The following is a 19,250-nucleotide window of genomic DNA, read 5'->3' as shown; positions in this document are numbered from 1 at the left end:
AGCCGGATTTAGTTAAGGGCCCTTTTAATGAACAGGACAGAGGGTCACCTCCTTTTACAAAGGCAAGTTTGTGAAAATATCTTTTTCTGTTGCCCTCTTTAGTGTCAAACTTCAAGAAGAGACATGTTGGGAACCAAAACAATGTTCTTCTTCCATAAATGAGGCCTGGACCTTGCACAGCAATTTATTGGTAAGGGTCTTCCAAAGCTTGGTAAATATCTTTCCATTAATATATCTTTGTTTGTACATTGTCTACCTTTTGAAGAGCTCAATCCTTTTTCTTCCAGTTTCAGATTCTTCTTTGTCCTGAGGTAGACAAAAAGACAGTTCATTTTATCCATCTTAATAACAGAAACCTGTTAGCTCAATTCAAATTTCTAGCATTTTAGCTATGTGACCCTAGAAATATCATTTAACTTCTCTGAGCTTCAGATTCCTTATCTGTAAAATGGGCAAAATATTAACATCTGTACCTAACTCAGTGGGTTATTGTGAGGACTAAATGAGTTACTGTGAATAATAGTTATTTTTATGTGGAACCTAAGAGAATCAAGGTGTTTGGAGAAGGTGATTTTTTAGTTCTCTTGTCAGTTTTTCATTCCAACATTTGCTCAGTGATTTGGGCTCAAGATTGAAGTGGGCAATGGAGCATAGTGACTTCTTGCCCAGGAAACTCAGCCAAAAGGTCTGATAACATGTGAGTTTCCCAGATTGCTTATGGAAGTTATCCCATCTCATTCCTACCTCATTGCATTTGTTTTCTTGTCCACAATACCTAGTGCCCTTATCTTTGTTGTTGTTTGGTTATTCATTGTACCCAGCTCTTTGTGACCCCATGGAATATAATGCTTCAGGGCCTTCTATATTATCTTCCAAAGACTGTCCAAGCTCAGGTTGTCCATGTCCAAATAGGGTCCATGATACTATTTAACCATCTCATCTTCTGCTGTCCCTCTCTCCTTTTTTAAAAATCTTTACCTTATGCCTTAGAAACAATACTAAGTATCATTTCCAAAGCAGAAGAGTGGTAAGTGCTAGGCAATGGGGGTTAAGTGGTTAAGCCCAAGGTCACACAGCCAGGAAGTGTCTGAGGCCAAATTTGAACCTGGGACCTCCCATCTCTAGACCTGACTCTCAATCCACTGACCTGTCCAGCTGTATACTCCTTATCCTTTTGTCTTTACTATTTCCCAACAGAAGGAGCTTTTCCAATGGGTCCTTCTCATTATGTGGCCAAATCAGTTAAGCTTCTTTTAGCCTTGTTGTTGTTAGTCTGAATTAATTTTTTCAAGTATCAATTGATTTCACCTTCATGATGCCCAAATCTTCCCCAGCACCACAATTCAAAAGCATCTAGAATCTAGTCAATCAGCAGAGCAGAGAAGTCCCTTCAGTACAGAATAGCCCAAACCAATAGATCCAGCAAATAATCAGAGGAGCAAGATTACAATTAATCATAGGAGGGAAAGAAGGAAAAAATATGAGTAAGCAACAGAAAAAGAAAAAAATTACAATTGACAACTTCTATCCAGGTAATGAACAAAGAGCAAATGGAACAGAGGAGGACCAAAGAAAACCAAGGAAAAACACAGAAATTCTAGCAAATTGGACTCAGGCTTTGGAAGAACTCAAACACAATTCAAAAAACAATTAAGAGAGACTGAAGACAATTAGGAAAATAACTTAAAAACAAAATAAGTCATCTGAAACAAAGGCACATGAAATAAAATAAGAAAATAGGGTCTTAAAGCCAGAATTGATCAGCTTGGAAATGAGGCAAAGAAAGTGAAAGAAGACTTACAAAGAAAAACATGCCAGAAGGAGAAGGATGACCAAAAATCCAGGAATAAAATTCAGTCTTTAAAAATTAGAATCTAGCAACTAGAATCAAATGACTGCACAAGGCAGCAAGAGTCTATAAAAAGAAATCAAAAGAATGAAAAAACTGAGGAAAATATGAAACACCTCATTGATGAAATTACAGATCTGGAAAATAGATCCAGAAGATACAATTTAAGAATTATTGGAATGACTTCTGGTCAAGATGGCGGCTTAGAGAAAGCTAAAGTTCAGATCTTCCCTACCAAACTCAAACTATATGCTCCCAGGGCACCGAAATTCAAAACGAACAACTGCATAGACCCCGGGAATCCTCCTCCTGGACCTGGATCAAAAGGTATGCCCCACCCCCTCCTGAGCCAGAACCCGAGATCACTCGGACCTAAGGGGTAGGCAGAAGGAAGGTCCCAGGACCCATCCCCCCCCCAACCCAGAGCGCCAAGTCCAAGGCAGCAGAGGGAAACTCAGAGCCTCAGGGCCAGCTATTCTGAAGACCACTTCCTGAAAACAACCTGACTCAGACGAGGGGGCACCCAACACAGACAGCAGGGAAACAGAGAGAGAAGGGGGGAGCTTGTAACCCCCTGGCTGGATCCTTCCATCCGAGTCTCACAGAAGGTCCCTGCCTCAGGGCATACTCAGTTCAACCCAGGGAAAGTTAATCCTATCAGGAGCCCCCAGAGCTCCTGGAAGCTACAGCCCCTCCCCCCTCAGAGTGCTGGCTCCTCTGGCTGGCCAAGGCACAGAAACAAACACTCCTCGGAAAGGGCCAAGCCAGGCTCAGAGCATGGAAGTAAGGCAACGGAGAAGCATCGGGAGGGAGCTGAGGAGGGCAGTAACATGGAAACACCAGCAATTCCAGGCTTCCCTGGGAAGACAGAACAACAACTGCATAGAATGGACAATCTGCCTGGGGCTAAAACCTCTGAACACCAGACACAGATAAGAAAAGCTAGTCCTCCCCACTCAGATAGAGATGGCAAACTCCACAGAAGCACAAAAGCCCCAAAATTCCAAGAAAAACAAGAAGAAGGGGGTGACTTTGGACACATTTTATGGAGCAAAAATACAAAATACAGAGGAGATAGAATAGGAAACACAAGCAAATGCTCTGAAACCTTCCAAAGGAAATGGAAACTCTCCACAAACCCATGAAGAATTTGATTCAGAAAGGATCAAAAAGATGGAAGCCTTCTGGGAGGAAAAGTGGGAAATAATGCAAAAGAAATTCATACATCTACAAAACCAGTTTGACCAAAGTGAAAAGGAAAACCAGGCTTTAAAGGTCAGAATTAGGCAACTTGAAGACAATGAGCAAGAACTAATAAAGCAAAGCCAAAAGACCAAGAAATTAGAAGAGAACATAAAATATCTCACTGACAAGGTGACAGACTTGGAAAATAGAGGGAGAAGAGACAATTTAGGAATAATTGGAATATCAGAAAAGCCAGAAATAAACAGCCAACTCGACATCGTAATACAAGATATAATCAAAGAAAATTGCCCAGAGATCCTAGAACAAGAGGGCAATACAGCCACTGACAGAGCTCACAGAACACCCTCTACACTAAACCCCCAAAAGACAACTCCCAGGAATGTAATTGCCAAATTCCAAAGCTTTCAAGCAAAACAAAAAATCCTACAAGAAGCCAGAAAAAGACAATTTAGATATAAACAAATGCCAATCAGGGTCACACAAGACCTTGCAAGTTCCACTCTGAATGATCATGAGGCATGGAACATGATTTTCAGAAAGGCAAGAGAGCTGGGCCTTCAACCAAGAATCAGCTATCCATCAAAACTGACTATATACTTCCAAGGGAAAGTATGGGCATTCAAAAAAATAGAAGATTTCCAGCTTTTTGCAAAGAAAAGACCAGAGCTCTGTGGAAAGTTTGATATTGAAAAACAAAGAGCATGGAATACCTGAAAAGGTAAATATGAAGGAAAAGGAAAAGGAGAAAAATGTTATCTTTTTCTTTTACTCAAACTCTCTTCTATAAGGACTACATTTATATCAATCTATGTATACTAACATGTGGGGAAAATGTAATGTGTAAATAGGGGGAAAGAAAGATCAAATAGAATAATCTTTCTCACACAAAGATTCACACGGGAAGGGAAGGGGAAGAAAACTCCTATAAGAAGGAAAGGAAGAGAGTTTTTACTTAAACCTTACTCTCAGGGAAATCAACTCTGAGAGGGAAGAACATCCAGATCCATTGGGATCTTGAATTCTATCTTACCCAATAAGGGAAGGGAGAAGGGGAAACCAAGGGGGATAAGGGGGAGGGAATACAAAAAAGGGAGGGAAGAAGAGGGGGAGGGGAGGGAACAAAAAGGGAAGGACTAGAAAGGGAAACATATCAAGGGAGGGGACAAGGGGGACTGATTTAAAGTAAATCATTGGACTAAAAGGTAGAGCTGAAGAAGAAAGGTTAGAATTAGGGAAGGATATAAAAATGCCAGGGAGTCCACAAGTGACAGTCATAACTTTGAACGTGAATGGGATGAACTCACCCACAAAACGTAGACGAATCGCAGAATACAGAAGAAGGAATACACCTTCTTCTCAGCACCACATGGCACATTCACAAAGATTGACCCTACATTAGGTCACAGAAACATGGTACAGAAATGCAGAAAAGCAGAAATAATAAATGCAGCCTTTTCAGATCACAAGGCAATAAAAATAATGATCAGTAATGGTACATGGAAAACCAAATCAAAAACTAATTGGAAATTAAACAATATGATACTCCAAAATCATTTAGTTAGAGAAGAAATCATAGAAACAATTAGTAATTTCATTGAGGAAAGTGACAATGGCGAGACATCCTTTCAAACCTTTTGGGATGCAGCCAAAGCGGTAATCAGAGGTAAATTCATATCCCTGAGTGCATATATTAACAAACTAGGGAGAGCAGAGATCAATCATTTGGAAATGCAAATAAAAAAACTCGAAAGCGATCAAATTAAAACCCCCCAGCAGAAAACCAAGCTAGAAATCCTAAAATTTAAGGGAGAAATTAATAAAATTGAAAGTGATAGAACTATTGATTTGATAAATAAGACAAGAAGCTGGTATTTTGAAAAAACAAACAAAATAGACAAAATACTGGTCAATCTAATTAAAAAAAGGAAGGAAGAAAAGCAAATTAACAGCATAAAAGATGAAAAGGGGGACATCACCTCTGATGAAGAGGAAATTAAGGCAATCATTAAAAATTACTTTGCTCAATTATATGGCAATAAATACATCAATTTAGGTGATATGGATGAATATATACAAAAATATAAACTGCCTAGACTAACAGAAGAAGAAGTGGAATTCTTAAATAATCCCATATCAGAAAATGAAATTCAACAAGCCATCAAAGAACTTCCTAAGAAAAAATCCCCAGGGCCTGATGGATTCACCTGTGAATTCTATCAAACATTCAGAGAACAGTTAATCCCAATACTATACAAACTATTTGACATAATAAGCAAAGAGGGAGTTCTATGAAACTCCTTTTATGACACAAACATGGTACTGATTCCAAAACAAGGCAGGTCAAAAACAGAGAAAGAAAACTATAGACCAATCTCCTTAATGAATATAGATGCAAAAATCTTAAACAGGATACTAGCAAAAAGACTCCAGCAAGTGATCAGAAGGGTCATCCACCATGATCAAGTAGGATTTATACCAGGAATGCAGGGCTGGTTCAATATTAGGAAAACCATCCACATAATTGACCACATCAACAAGCAAACCAACAAGGACCACATGATTATCTCAATAGATGCAGAAAAAGCCTTTGATAAAATACAACACCCATTCCTATTAAAAACACTAGAAAGCATAGGAATAGAAGGGCCGTTCCTAAAAATAATAAACAGTATATATCTAAAACCATCAGCTAATATCATTTGCAATGGGGATAAACTAGATGCATTCCCAATAAAATCAGGAGTGAAACAAGGATGCCCATTATCACCTCTACTATTTGACATTGTACTAGAAACACTAGCAGTAGCAATTAGAGAAGAAAAAGAAATTGAAGGCATCAAAATAGGCAAGGAGGAGACCAAGTTATCACTCTTTGCAGATGACATGATGGTCTACTTAAAGAATCCTAGAGATTCAACCAAAAAGCTAATTGAAATAATCAACTACTTTAGCAAAGTTGCAGGATACAGAATAAACCCACATAAGTCATCAGCATTTCTATATATCTCCAACACAGCTCAGCAGCAAAAACTAGAATGAGAAATCCCATTCAAAATCACCTTAGATAAAATAAAATACCTAGGAATCTATCTCCTGAGACAAACACAGGAACTATATGAACACAACTACAAAACACTCTCCATACAACTAAAACTAGACTTGAGCAATTGGAAAAACATTAACTGCTCATGGATAGGATGAGCCAATATAATAAAAATGACCATCCTACTCAAACTTATTTATCTATTTAGTGCCATACCCATTGAACTCCCCAAAAAAATTCTTTACTGATTTAGAAAAAACCATGACAAAGTTCATTTGGAATAACAAAAGATCAAGGATATCCAGGGGGATAATGAAAAAAAAATGCAAAGGAAGGAGGACTTGCAGTCCCAGATCTCAAACTATACTATAAAGCAGTGGTTATCAAAACAATTTGGTACTGGCTAGGAGACAGAAAGGAGGATCAGTGGAATAGACTGGGGGCAAGCGACCCCAGCAAGACAGTATACGATAAGGCCAAAGATCCCTGCTTTTGCGACAAAGATCCACTATTCGATAAAAACTGCTGGGAAAATTGAAAGACAGTGTGGGAGAGATTAGGAATTGATCAACACCTCACACCCTATACCAAGATAAATTCAAAATGGGTGAATGACTTAAACATAAAGAAGGAAACCATAAGTAAATTGGGTAAACACAGAATAGTATACATGTCAGACCTTTGGGAAGGGAAAGACTTTAAAACCAAGCAAGACATATAAAGAATCACAAAATGTAAAATAAATAATTTTGACTACATCAAATTAAAAAGCTTTTGTACAAATAAAACCAATTTAACTAAAATCAGAAGGAAAACAACAAATTGGGAAAAATCTTCATAGAAACCTCTGACAAAGGTTTAATTACTCAAATTTATAAAGATCTAAATCAAATGTACAAAAAACCAAGCCATTCTCCAATTGATAAATGGGCAAGGGACATGGATAGGCAGTTTTCAGATAAAGAAATCAAAACTATTAATAAGCACATGAAAAAGTGTTCTAAATCTCATATAATCAGAGAGATGCAAATCAAAACAACTATGAGGTATCACCTCACACCAAGCAGATTGGCTAACATGATAGCAAAGGAAAGTAATGAATGCTGGAGGGGATGTGGCAAAGTAGGGACACTAATTCATTGCTGGTGGAGTTGTGAATTAATCCAACCATTCTGGAGGGCAATTTGGAACTATGCCCAAAGGGTGATAAAAGACTGTCTGCCCTTTGATCCAGCTATAGCACTGCTGGGTCTGTACCCCAAAGAGATAATGGACAAAAAGACTTGTACAAAAATATTCATAGCTGCGCTCTTTGTGGTGGCCCAAAACTGGAAAACGAGGGGATGCCCATCAATTGGGGAATGGCTGAGCAAATTGTGGTATATGTTGGTGATGGATTACTATTGTGCTAAAAGGAATAATAAAGTGGAGGAATTCCATGGAGACTGGAACAACCTCCAGGAAATAATGCAAAGCGAGAGGAGCAGAACCAGGAGAAAATTATACACAGAGACTAATGCACTGTGGTATAATCAAACGTAATGGACTTCTCCATTAGTGGTGGTGTAATGTCCCTGAGCAATCTGCAGGGATCTAGGAGAAAAAAACACTATTCATAAGCAGAGGACAAACTGTGGGAGTAGAAACACCGAGGAAAAGCAACTGCCTGACTACAGTGGTTGAGGGGACATGACAGAGAAGAGACTCTAAATGAAACTCTAATGCAAATATTAACAACATGGCAATGGGTTCGAATCAAGAACACATGTGACACCCAGTGGAATCACGCATCGGCTATGGGGGGTAGGGGGAAGGAAAAGAAAATGATCTTTGTCTTTAATGAATAATGCTTGGAAATTATCAAATAAAATATTATAAAATTAAAAAAAAGAATTATTGGACTACCAGAAAATCATGACGAAAGAAAAAGCCTAGACATAATTCTTTTTTTAAATAATATTTTATTTGATCATTTCCAAGCATTATTCATTAAAGACAAAGATCATTTTCTTTTCCTCTCCCCCACCCTCCATAGCCAATGCGTGGTTCCACTGGGTGTCACATGTGTTCTTGATTCGAACCCATTTCCATGTTGTTAATATTTGCATTAGAGTTTCATTTAGAGTCTCTCCTCTGTCATGTCCCCTCAACCGCTGTAGTCAGGCAGTTGCTTTTCCTCAGTGTTTCTATTCTCATAGTTTATCCTTTGCTTATGCATAGTGTTTTTTCTCCTAGATCCCTGCAGATTGTTCAGGGATATTACACCACTACTAATGGAGAAGTCCCTTACATTTGATTCTACCACAGTGTATTAGTCTCTGTGTACAATGTTCTCCTGGTTCTGCTCTCGCTCTGCATCATTTCCTGGAGGTTGTTCCAGTCTCCATGGAATTCCTCCACTTTATTATTCCTTTTAGCACAATAGTATTCCATCACCAACATATACCACAATTTGCTCAGCCATTCCCCAATTGATGGGCATCCCCTCGTTTTCCAGTTTTGGGCCACCACAAAGAGCGCAGCTATGAATATTTTTGTACAAGTCTTTTTGTCCATTATCTCTTTGGGGTACAGACCCAGCAGTGCTATAGCTGGATCAGAGGATAGACATTCTTTTGTCACCCTTTGGGCATAGTTCCAAATTGCCCTCCAGAATGGTTGGATCAGTTCACAACTCCACCAGCAATGAATTAATGTCCCTACTTTGCCACATCCCCTCCAGCATTCATTACTTTCCTTTGCTAGCATACTAGCCAGTCTGCTTGGTGTGAGGTGATACCTCATAGTTGTTTTGATTTGCATCTCTCTGATTATATGAGATTTAGAACACTTTTTCATGTGCTTATTAATAGTTTTGATTTCTTTATCTGAGAACTGCCTATCCATGTCCCTTGCCCATTTATCAATTGGAGAATGGCTTGATTTTTTGTACAATTGATTTAGATCTTTATAAATTTGAGTAATTAAACCTTTGTCAGAGGTTTCTATGAAGATTTTTTCCCCAATTTGTTGTTTCCCTTCTGATTTTAGTTACATTGGTTTTGTTTGTACAAAAGCTTTTTAATTTGATGTAGTCAAAATTATTTATTTTACATTTTGTGGTTCTTTCTATGTCTTACTTGGTTTTAAAGTCTTTCCCTTCCCAAAGGTCTGACATGTATACTATTCTGTGTTTACCCAATTTACTTATGGTTTCCTTCTTTATGTTTAAGTCATTCACCCATTTTGAATTTATCTTGGTGTAGGTTGTGAGGTGTTGATCTATTCCTAATCTCTTCCATACTGTCTAGACATAATTCTATAGGAAATTATCCAAGAAAACTTCCCTGGTATTTTTGAACAAGAAGAAAAAGTGGAGATGGAAAGAATCCACAGACCACCTCCTGCATTTAATCTCCAATTGACCACACCCAGTAATATTATAGCTAAATTGAAGAACTACCAGACCAAGGAAAAGATACTATAAGTTGCTAAGAAGAAACCATTCAGATAGTATGGAACCACAGTTAGGATAACACAGGACCTAGCTGCATCCACACTTAAGGACCAAAAGGCATGGAAGATAAAGTTCTAGAAAGCAAGGGAATTGGATCTACAACCAAGAATCAACTATCCAGGAAAATTAACTATATTATTGCAGGGGAAAAAATGATCACTTATTAAAATAGAAGACTTCTGTAATAGTTAAAGGTTTTGCAACAGGGAATGGAGGAATTGAAGGGACAGAGGGAATATGGCTGCTGGTGAGGTAAAAGGAGAGAGATACCCCCTTCTGAGAGTCTATTTTTGAAAAACGGGGTCCCCGAGAAATGGGCCACCTATGATAGCCTGAGGGGATATCTTCTCCATTGATTGATATTGAAGATACCCCAGAGCAGGTAAGCATGGACCCCTCTGAGAGACAAGTCTCCCCGAGACCAAGGTTGCTGGGCAGGGGTCTGATAAATACTCTTTATGGTTGAATGGCTGTCCTTAGGTTCAGTTACCTCTATGTCCCCCTGAAATGATAGTCTTCTTATATGCTAGTTTTCATAAGTTCAAAGTCTTTAGCAGTAGACAGCTAGAGGAAGAAATTGTTCTGAATTTCAGAGCTGGTTGGGCCTGTCTCTTCTGGCTGACCCCTAAAGACCAGCTCTATAGTTCAAACCACTCTCCTTAAATCTTTTTGTTTGATGACATGATCACAGGAATCCAGGAAGAACATACAGTTGGGAAAATCCAGGAATAGAGGTAGTTCTATCCAGAGACAGGGAAAGAGTGCTCGTTCCAGTCTGAGGGCCAGGAAAGAGAAAGCCCTTTTGTGAACAACTGTCACTTCCCAACTTGCCCTTCCCCCCACCAACAGTAATTGCTGTTTATCAATTTCACTCTAACCTTTCAACTGCTATTTGCCCCACCTCAGTGGCAGCAAGTCCAGAGCTTGATTCAATTTTCCTTTCCACACTTCGAAGCATTCATAAAGAAAAGACCTAACTTAAACAGAAAATTTGATGCCTAAACACAGAACCCAAGAGAATCACCAAAAGGTAATTAAGAAAGGGAAACAAACAAAAAAACTTTTTTAAGGAACCCAATAAGTTCAAATGATTTGGATTCCTATAAGAAAAGATGATATAGGTAACTCTTAAAAATTGTCATCATCAGGGTAGCTAGAAGTAAATACTTAGAGGGAACAGTGACAAACTGTATAGGATGAAATATCAAAAATATATACATATATTAAAAACTAGGGTTAAAAAGAGGATAATACTAAGAAATGGGAAAAGAAATAAAATGGGGTAATTTTAAATTTCATAAAGAAGTGCATGGGAGGAGGAGTGGAGAAGGTCAATGCAATGGAAGGATGAAAGAGGTTGGAGACAGTCTCTAAGAAAATTTTAATCATTATATTGGGAAGTGTCAGAAATGTTCAAATGGAAGGAAAGCCTCCAACTCCAAATTCAGTCATTATCGACATCATCAACATTATCATCAATAACATCACCTGCATCATCATCAACATCATCATCAACAACATCATCATCAACAACATCTAACTATTCATATTTTCCTGGTCTAGGAAAGATTTTTGCTGGGTGGCCAAACCTAGTAGTACTTAATGAGAGTCAAAAAACCTAAACTCTAGGCTTGAGTTCCACTATGTATCCTCTGGGGGTAAAAAGAAAGCCTTTTTTTCCCCGCAGACTCAGTTTCCTCATTCATGTATTAGTGAAGCTTACCTGCACTTTGCATTAACTTAATCAATTAAATCAAAGAATAAACCAGGGATAAACAAGAAAAAAAGAAATAAGTTTTTTTTGATGAAAAAAAAAGAAAAGTAATTTAGTAGATGAAAGGAGAGAAAATTATTTTCAGAGACTTGAAGATGGAGTATTCCTAGGTGAAAATGAGGCTTAATATATGGTTATGCTGCTGTCAAGCTGAAATAAGGAAAGAGAAGAGAAAGATGAAGAACCATGAAGTTAGGGGCATCATTAAGGTCATCAACACAATATAAACCTACTTCAACTCTCAAAAAACAAAACAAAACAAAAAGCATCTATTCTTAGGCACTCAACCAACTCTCATAGCCATACATAGTTACTAGAAAAACCTTTGTCAGTATGGAAATGTCAGCTTTTTAGTATTCTGTCTAGATTTAACTTAGCTTTCCTTCCAAGGAGTATCTTGATTTCATGATTGCAGTCACCATCTACAAAGATCATTGAGCCCAAGAATATGAATTGTTTCCATTTCTTCTCCCTCTATATTTCAGGAAGTGATGGGATCAGTTGCCATGATCGTAGTTTTTTGATGTTTATCTCTAAGCCAGCTTTTATAAAAGAAAAGCCAGCTCTTTCACCTTCATCAAGAGACTTCTGAATTCTTATTCAGTTTCTACCATCAGGGTCGTATCATCTGCATATTTGAGACTTGATATTTATCAGAGGAGCCTTAATTTCAATTTTTGATTCAACAGGCCTGACATTTCACATGATGTACTTTGCATATAAGATAAATGAATAAGGTGACAATATACAGCCTTTTCTTACTCCTTTTTCACATACATGTTCTTTAGGAGTCAAATAAGATGATCTGGTACTCTTATCTTTGTAAACTTTACACATTTTGTTATGGTTGACACTGTCAAATGCCTTAGGGTAGTCAATGTAACAGAAGTAAATTAAAAAAAAATTCTTTGCTTTCTCCATAATTCAGCAAATTTTGATAATTTGGTTTCAAGTTCTTCTCCCTTTTTGAAAACCAGCCTCCTTTTCTGGTAATTCTCAGTTCACAGATTGTTGAAGCCTTGCTTGCAGAATTTTAAGCATAACTTTGTTGTCAATTATCCCAGTTAACAAAGATTGATTTTTGTTGGCAAGCAATTGGAAAATGGGCATATTTTATTTGACTGCAACATTCTGAAGGTGTCTATGCTTCATCTTGTTTTGAGGCTTTGGGGTGATGCTGAGAAGAGAAAGAAGTCTTACATCATTCTCAAAAAAGAACAAACCTAAGAGAAAGGTTAAGATTGCTGTTTTGAAGCACTATGAAGTTGATGAAAATGGCAAGAGTGTTTTTGTGATGAATGCAGTGATAGAGTCTTTATGGCTAGCCATTTTGACAAACATTATTTTGACCCTTTTTTTGGATTAGGACAAAACTTGATCTTTTCCAATCTAGTGGAACTCTTGAGTTTTCCAAATTTTCTGGCATGTTGAGTAGAGCACTTAAACAGCATTATCTGTAGGATTTTAAATAGCTCAACTGGAATTTTGTCACTTCAACTAGCCTGCTGTTAGAGATAATTTCTAAGGTCCATTTGACTTAATTTTCCAGGCTGTCTTGATCTAGATCAGTAACCATACCATCATGCTTTTCAGTAGTTAAGATCTTTCTTATATATTTTGGTATTTTCTTGATATATCTTTTTAATCTTTTCTATTTCTGTTAAATTTCCTACCATTTTTGGCTTCTATTATGCCAAATTTTTAAAGCTCATTTGTTTAATTAATTTAGAATGTTTTTTCCATGGTTACATGAATTATGTTCTTTCCCTTCCCTCCTCCCATCCCCTTCTGTAGCCAATGAGCAATTTCATTGGATTTTACATGTGTCATTGTTCAAGACCTGTTTCCATATTATTGCACTAGGGTGATTGTTTAGAGTCTATATCCCCAGTCATATCTCCATGAAATCATGTGATCAAGCAGTTGTTTTTATTCTGTATTTCTACTTCCATAGGTCTTTCTCTGGATGTGGATAGTGTTCTTTCTTATAAGTCCCTCAGAATTGTCCTGGATCATTGCATTGCTGCTAGTAGAGAAGTCTATTTTATTTGGTTGTGCCACAGTGTATCTGTCTTTTTGTATAAGGTTCTCCTCATTCTGCTCCTTTCACTCTGCATCAATTCCTGGAGGTTGTTCCAGTTCCCATGGAATTCCTCCAGTTTATTATTTCTTTGAGCACAATAGTATTTCGTCACCAACAGATACCACAATTTGTTCAGCCATTCCCCAATTGAAGGGCATCCCCTCATTTTCCAATTTTTTGTCACCACAAAGAGGGTGGCTATAAATATTTTGTACAAGTCTTTTTCCTTATTATGTCTTTGGGATATAAATCCAGAACTAGTATGTCTGGATCAAAGAGCAGGCAGTCTTTTAATGCCCTTTGGGTATTATGCCTCTTTTTACATGAAATATTCCATTGACATCTTTAAGACATGTCTTGTCTTTCCTATTTTATGATTGTTTTCTATTTCTTTGATTTTTTTAATGTAATAAAATTTTTCTTCTCTATCCTTGCTAATCTTTGGAATTTTTCATTCAGATGGGTATAGCTTTCCCTTTCTCCTTTATATATGACTTTCCCTCTTTTCTCAGCTATTTGTAAGGTTTCATCACTCAGGCATTTTGCTTTCTTAGTCTTTTTCTTTGGGATGTATTTTTATTATTGTCTCCTGTACAATAGTATGGACCTCTGTCCATAGTTCTTCAGGTGCTCTAACAGAGCTGAATCCTTAAATCTATTTTCATCACTTCCTCTTCATATTCATAAGGGATGTTATTTCAATCATACCTATATGGTCTGATGGCTTTCCCTACTTTCTTTCAGTCTGAATTTTATGATAGGAAACTCATATTCAAGCCACAATCAGCCTCAGTTCTTATTTTATTGTCTTGTTTCACCAATGCTTTGAAAATGGGTGTGATAGGAGCAATATTTCATTGCTGGTTAGCATTAAGTTAAAAGCATTAGTTTTGCTTTAATTTACATATTCCTTGAGTTTTGTTTTGTTCAAGGGACTAAGAACTTAGCCTGTTGATATTACTTCCTCATTGTCTGAGTAGAAAGTAGTCTTGAGCAGAGAGGTTTTCAAGATGTCTTCAATGTCTATCCTTGAATTCTCTTGCTTTGGCTAAGTAAATCTTTTTTTTTTTTTTTTAACTATTTAATAACTTGCTGTCTCACTTTGTTTCATTATTGAATCAGCTCCTGGGGACTGACTTAAGTTAGGCCCTACCTAGAAAAGAGTGTGAACCACTCAGAAACTACAATTGACAACAGATATTAGTTGAGGATAGAGGGAGAAATAGGTGTATGTTTATGTCAATGTAGTGGAGGTCTCTGGTAGTTTTTTTTTCTGTATTTATCCTTTCTTTCTTTTTATCCTTTCCTTCCTTCCTTCCTTCCTTCCTTCCTTCCTTCCTTCCTTCCTTCCTTCCTTCCTTCCTTCCTTCCTTCCTTCCTTCCTTCCTTCCTTCCTTCCTTCCTTCCTTCCTTCCTTCCTTCTTTCCTTCCTTCCTTCTTTCCTTCCTTCCTTCCTTCCTTCCTTTTTTCTTTCTAACAGCAGGGAAATCACATTACATAGCTTATTAAATATGTTATAATATATTTTTAAAGGAACATATAATAGGAATCTGTGTCCTTTATTGAGAGAAAAGGTAAAATAAAGTAATTCTTTTGCAGTATATAGTTCACTCTGGGAACTTTCTCATCTTACTCTATTAACACATTCCTTAGGAAAACAGAATTCTTTTTTGTTATAAATAAATATGTAATAAATTATAATAAATGCTTACCTAAGAGAAAAGAATTCTCATATTAGCTATGTCCAAAAATCTATACTTTGTTCTTTTTTTCTTCTCCTTCCATCCCACTCCTCTCCCCTCCTCAAGAAGGCAGGTAATATATAGGTATACATATATTCTTATATAATGCATACTTCCTTATTCATCATGTGTAACCAGAGACACATTACTCACACTAGAAAAAAATCATGGAGGAAATAAAGTAAAGAATGGTATGTTTCAATCTGAGTTTAGATTCTGTTCCTTCTGTTCCATGGCAGTGGATATCCTTTTCCATGATAAGTCCCTTGGAGTTGTCCTGGACCATTGCTTTATTGAAAATAGTCTCATTAAAAATTGATCACAATACATTGTTGTGATTACTGTGTACAGTGTTCCTCTGGTTCTGGTCACTTCATTTTATACCACTTCATATAAATCTTTCCAGGTTTTTTGTGATCATTCTGTTCATCATTTCTTCTGCCACAATAGTATTTCATTACAATTATATATCACAACTTGTTCAGCCATTAATATTTCTATGAATTACTTATATGACACATTTGACACATTTATCACATTTGAAGAAGATGCAAAATTGAGTGGGATAGATAATGTCATGCATACAATGTATTCATGATCAAAAATATTTTTACATGTTAGAAGAATGTGTTTAATGAGATCACATAGTGAAATGTAAAAATCCCACATTTTGGTTGAAGGAATCAATAATATGAGTTGAGGATAGGGTTGAAAATAAGTCAATATTTAACAGCAACATTTACCAGAAATTTTATTGGGTTGAGTAGATAGAATGAAGGACTGGGTGAATCTTAAAGGAGGGAAAGGTTACTTAAAGACAGTGGTAGAAGTAAGTTTGGAAGTAGCAATGAGAAACAAGGAGTATTCCAACTCTATCTCAACCAATGAGGGAGGGAGTGTGTGTGTGTGTGTGTGTGTGTGTGTGTGTGTGTTTGTGTGTGTGTGTGTAGATGAGTGAAAATGTAGCCAGTATTGGAAAGGGAAGCTGTGTTTTTAGGAAAAAGCCAGGCCACAGTAAAAGCCAGAAGATTAAAGGAGTTGAAAAGAAAAAATATTTAAGGCAACTAGTTTGTTCCCTATGGAGCAAGTATTCCAGAGAGCATAGTAAAAAGGGTAGGTTGCTTTAGAATGGAATGTTGTGAATGGAGGTAGTTGTTTGGATTGAGGGAATGGGAACAAGGAGCCAGGTAGTAGAGAATAGATGACGAACAAGTGGCATTTAGGATCACTGGGATGGAGGAAAAATGAACAGGTAGGGTTTTATTACTCACTGATGGATGAGTTCACATGGGTTATTACCATCACTAGGAGTTTGAACTCAAGGTGGAGACCTTGAAGGATGTTAGGCAGTTCAGGTAGGGGATTGGTGAGGGGAGCTGATGAAATGATGTTTATCTCTTATTCTTCCAGGCAAATCAGGACAGGAGACAGCTGGAGGAAGCAAGAAGGAATGGTTTCTCTGTCCCTCTAGATGGGAAAAGTCCCTTGCCAGAGGAAAACGTCAGCCAAAGAGACTGCCACAAGATGAAATAAGGTGAAGTGAGTTTCCCAATGTCATACTGCTCAAAAGTAACAAAGTCATGATTTAATTCTAGGTCTTCTAAAGCTAGTACTTTTCCTCACTATTCATGATGTCTCATTATAATAAAACTTCTTCAAATACAGCTTTTTAAAAGAAGGCATGGTTACTGTTGTGGAATACTCTTTTATTATCCAAATTATCCATTATTCAATTTAGGACTGATTTCATTGTATGGATTCAGCAGACACTTGCTGTTTGAACATCTGACTTTTTCCTTTTTTTTTTAATTACAGTGTTCACAAATTTAACCACCAAGGAGGGTTGATGACCACAAACATGATCCTATTCACAATGAGAAGCAGGCAATGAGCAATCCCACACTCTCCATTGTGGTTGTTCAGTCCACTCAACAAGAAAGAGCTCTCAGAAAAACTGTTGATTTTTTTTTTTATAGTTCTGACAAAATAGCTGATTGTGTTCCCTGGCTCCCCCTCTTTGTGAGTGGTGGCCAATCTTTGAATTTATTTAGGGAGTGTGGGTACTGGGAATTAATTGAATCAGAATCTTTACTGGAGTTATTAACCCAATAGGAAACTGCCTTACTGCCTGTTTTCCTATATTGTATAAAATTATAGGGTCACGGAATTAGAACTCAAAGGGAACTTAGAAGCTATCTAGTCCAACTTACTCATTTTACAAGAATCTGAGGCCCAGAGAAGCAACTTATTCCCTCAGAATCACATAAATAATAAGTAGAAGAGCCTGGATTTGAAACAAGATCTTCTGGCTCCAAAACTGGCATTTTTTTCAAATGACATAGTTTGACTTTATATAGTTTCTCTACTCATGACCAAAGATATAAATGAAAAGAAGTTGAAAATCAATACTTATTAGAACAATTATCACATAGGTCATGTACCCACAACTTTTCTCAAATCCAATTTCCCCATAACAAGTTCATAAGAATACCCCAAATCCAGGCTCCTTAATGCTGAGACTCAGTTGTTAGCTATCAACTTGTACCAGGAGTGAGTAGACAGTACTAAATCTTTCCTATTCATGACCATAGTATTTTCTGTTAGTGTTCCTACTTTATGTCCGCCAACACTGATTCAATTAAGTCATTTGAGAAACGTTAAGTTCTGGCTCCAAATTTTGCCTTTCTGCTTCCAGTTCTGTCAAATGATGAACACTTAAATGGAACCCTGCCCAGTGACTTCCTAGTACATATACTCATTATAAGATTATAATTGTTCTTGGTTGCTTATTCTTGGCTAGTGGAATGATGGAATATTTAATTAAGGACTAGAATGGGAAGAAACTCCTGTGACTCTCAAAGCATTGACTAGACACTTTTTTGGTGGCTATTCATGTGGCATTCTTGATTTTCTATCTATTAATTAACCGGTTTATCTATTTAACCAAACAACTCCAATCCATCCTGTATTCAGACACCAAAGTCATTTTTCCTAAAGTGTTGATCCTACTGTGTCATCTTTTTTGCTTAATGAAACACCAATAGTTATCTGTCACCTTCAGCATCAAATACAAAATCCTAACATTTAACATCTTCAAAACCTAGTCCTCTCCTATCTTTCCCATTTTTCTACATTTTATTCCCCAACACAAACTCTTTGATCCAGTGATACTAGCCACCTGGCTGTTCCATAAACGAGCCCTTCTATCTTTTAGTTTCAGGACTTTCCTCCCACTGTCTCCCATGCCTGGAATACTCTCCTTCCTCAGTTCTCTACTTCCTGCCTTCCCTGGCTTCCCTAAAGTCTCAGCCAAAATTCCATATTCTACAGGAAACTTTTGTAAACCCCTCAATTCTAGCATCACTTCTCTCTTCATTATTTCCTATTTATTCTATACATAGTTTGGTATATACATATATACAAATATATACACATTTAATTTCTTTTCTCTAATTAGATTGTAAGTTCCTTAAAGGCAGGGACTGTCTTTGACTTCTTTTTGTATCTCTGGACTTCAGCACAATACTTGGCACATAGTAGGTACTTAATAAATGCTTATTTATTGATTTCACATATTAAGACCAGATGCTCCACTTACTCTTCTGTCCTTAATGATGTCTTTTCTGTCACCTTGCCTCCAGCTGAGTCATTGGTCTACCACAATATGCAATGTGTCTCCATTAATTCTTTCCCTCCTCCCTCTTTGCTAGAAAATCTCTCTGAGTTATGGTTTATATAAAGCAGGAGTGTCATCAGCTTCCTAGAGTTTTGACTATAATCTTGAGAGCAGATGAAAAGGTCAACCAGGGATTGGCTGGAATCTGACAATTCAGAGGAGTTAACATTCAAGGGAATTAAATAGAATAGAATAATTTTCTGTTCTCTGGCCCAAATACGTTTGTACCAAGCAAGGTATTTCCCAGGGCAGAGGCCAGAAGTCAGAGACCTGTTGCCTTGTAGGAAGGCAGAGGCAGAAAAAGAGGGACAGAAAATAGGACTGAAGAAAGGAGGCTTTCACAAGTAATGCTGCTGATTCTGTTTGTGATCAATCACACGT

At 37.2% G+C, this 19,250-nt stretch overlaps 1 long non-coding RNA gene across 2 annotated transcripts in view; it reads left to right on the top strand.

Moving 5' to 3' along the window:
- Window positions 1-16,822, top strand: part of LOC103098496 (uncharacterized) — a 28,535-nt gene extending 11,713 nt beyond the window's left edge. For both annotated transcript variants that reach the window (XR_459200.2, XR_459201.2), the window contains exons 4-5: window positions 103-190; window positions 16,604-16,822. This is a non-coding gene — a long non-coding RNA (uncharacterized LOC103098496). The remainder of the gene's footprint in view (window positions 1-102; window positions 191-16,603) is intronic.
- The last annotated feature ends 2,428 nt before the right edge of the window (window positions 16,823-19,250 follow it).

The sequence above is a fragment of the Monodelphis domestica genome, chromosome 1 (genome assembly GCF_027887165.1).
Source record: "Monodelphis domestica isolate mMonDom1 chromosome 1, mMonDom1.pri, whole genome shotgun sequence".
Lineage (NCBI taxonomy): Eukaryota > Metazoa > Chordata > Mammalia > Didelphimorphia > Didelphidae > Monodelphis > Monodelphis domestica.
The sequence above is the reverse complement of the archived record's forward strand: the minus strand, read 5'-3'. Positions and strand labels throughout refer to the sequence as shown.